The sequence below is a fragment of the Palaemon carinicauda genome, chromosome 8 (genome assembly GCF_036898095.1).
Source record: "Palaemon carinicauda isolate YSFRI2023 chromosome 8, ASM3689809v2, whole genome shotgun sequence".
Classification (NCBI taxonomy): Eukaryota; Metazoa; Arthropoda; class Malacostraca; order Decapoda; family Palaemonidae; genus Palaemon; species Palaemon carinicauda.
The window spans coordinates 3489537-3492076 of NC_090732.1; the positions used below are offsets into that span (position 1 = coordinate 3489537).

General features: G+C 31.7%; 1 long non-coding RNA gene across 1 annotated transcript in view; it reads left to right on the forward strand.

Annotated features, from left to right (window-relative positions):
• Window positions 1-1136: 1136 nt before the first annotated feature.
• LOC137644810 (uncharacterized) overlaps window positions 1137-2540 on the forward strand; it is a 6105-nt gene continuing 4701 nt past the window's right edge. The window contains exon 1 of the long non-coding RNA XR_011045191.1: window positions 1137-1272. This is a non-coding gene — a long non-coding RNA (uncharacterized lncRNA). The remainder of the gene's footprint in view (window positions 1273-2540) is intronic.

Here is a 2540-nt window from a genome sequence, read left to right on the forward strand (position 1 = left end):
CTAATAGTATTTTTTGACAGTCATTAACTTTTTGAACATTTTTAAATACTCGTTCGAATCTCATCTTAATTTTTTGGACAGAACCTTGCGGTCTAATAAATTTCTTATTCCTGATCTAGATATTAATCTCTGGCACCGTCGATCAGTTAGTTCATTATGCATGTTGCATAAGATTTTCTTATAATTCTTACCATCCTTTACATTCAGATCTTCCCGGACAGTTCCGTCCTGTTCGTAATACTAGGTATGCAGTTAATTCTAATAGTCCGGCCTTCTCCATCATTAGGCTCAATACTACACAGTATTCTAGAAGCTTTATTCCAGCTGTGACCAAGTTGTGGAATAATCTTCCTACTCTAGTAGTTGAATCAGTAGAACTTCAAAAGTTCAAATAGTTCTATGTTGAACAGGCGAACATAAGTCTTTTTATAGTTTATATATGACTTATCTGTTTTGATGTTACTGTTTTTTTTTTAAATATTTTATTTTAATTGTTCATCATTTCTCATATCGTTTATTTATTTCCTGATTTCATTTTCCTCACTGGGCTATTTTTCCCTGTTGGAGCCCTCGGACTAATAGCATCTTGCTTTTCCAACTCGAGTTGTAACGTAACTAGTAATAATAGTAATTGTAATAAAGCGAATATAGATCATCCTCCCATGAAACAGGTTTTCTATGATACATATTTAGATTCCGTTTTCTTTATATTTAAGACATAAACTAATATAAACTTAAAAATTCTTGCCATTTGTGTATGAGGTTATCTAGTTCTTGAAACATCTTCCGAAGACGGAAAACTGTTTTCTTAAACCTTATTTATATAAATGTATTAGGTAATAACTGTATCTTTTGTATATACTTTAATTAGGTTATATATATATATATATATATATATATATATATATATATATATATATAATTATATATATATATGTGTGTGTGTGTGTGTGTGTGTGTATATATATATATATAATATATATATATATATATATATATATATATATATATATATGAATTATTCTTTTAAAATTTTCTAAAAGCCAATTTTAGCCGAATCTTACAGAAAATTCTAAGCATTCCCCCGAAAAGAAATGCTTTCAACCAATGAACGGGGTAATAGAAATGGTGGTTATGTTGGAGGCCTCTGATTGGTCAGAACAAACTGCCCAAGTCTGTAAGGGAAAGACTCAGTATTACTCTAAACACCATTGAAGTAAGACGTGTGTTGTGTTTGTGTGACAATTCTTTGGCAAAGGATCGCTGAATAAGGTATTATAAATGCGTTTTATCTTTGCAATTTGTGGATTTTTTTTAGATGCTATAGATTCCAATGGTGAATAATTGGGTTATAAAAAGCCCTTAACATATATTGGAATTTTTTCGTAGTTAGGCGGTTTCAAAACTTTGAAGAGACATTTTTGAGAATTTCATAAAACCGTGTTTAATAATTATCACTTGATAATGGCAATTGGCCTGCTAATTTCCATCAATAAGACCGCTGTATGAATAAATACGCAAATTCCTTCATTAACCTATTACTAGCCAAACGCAGTGTATGAATGCACCCAGTATATCATTTATGGTTTGGCCTAATGAATGAAACCTTTGTTGTATTAACAAATTAAGTTAAACTTTTCCCAGTTTTTTCCATCGCTCTTTTGACAGCCCGAGTCATAAACTACATCCAAAAAATTTTTCATCAGCCGCAAATGTATCGAAAAAATTCGGAATGTATTGATTTACTGTAACATTCTCTCTCTCTCTCTCTCTCTCTCTCTCTCTCTCTCTCTCTCTCTCTCTCTCTCTCTCTCTCTCTCTCTCTCTCTAATAATATTAACAATTTCAGTTATTAGAATAAATATTTTAAAGTGACTGATTATAAAAAGGATATTTGCCTACACAGTACTGATAGGGCTACTTGTCTCAAATTGGTGGTTGACCAATTGTTAATAACCGTATTGTCTCAACTTTAAACTCAAACCAAAATCATTTTAAGAAGGTTAAAGTATCAAGAGAAGATTTTAACATAATTCTCTGATAGACTTTGAGCAATATTGGTTAAAAGACTAATTCTCTTAGATACATGGGCTATTTTCGGATTGCTGAACCGGGAACACTGGGTTAACAAGACCCTTTATTGTTTGAGTAAGTCGACAATATACTGTCTCGTAGTTGCGCAATTCATCATAATGAATACGTTTGTCAATAAAAGTGTAGTTTGCATAGTTTCCAAAATTTCAAAGAGAATTTAGTATTGTAGTTATAGTGCATATACGTTGAACTATTAACTATGCCATAATTTTCTTCTTATAGTTCACTCTGAATCTTTATTACAACCCATTCAAGCTTGCACCTGACTCCTATAGTGTGTTAAAAAGTGAACTTCAGGAATGAGAATGTACAGTATATGAATATGGGGAGAAAATTTTGCTGATTAATATGTTAGCAAGGTTTTAATGAGGTCTTTCTATAGAAGGTTAGATGGGAACTCATCCTCCCTCTCACTATCATCTTCCCCTCCTCCTCCCACACCCTTC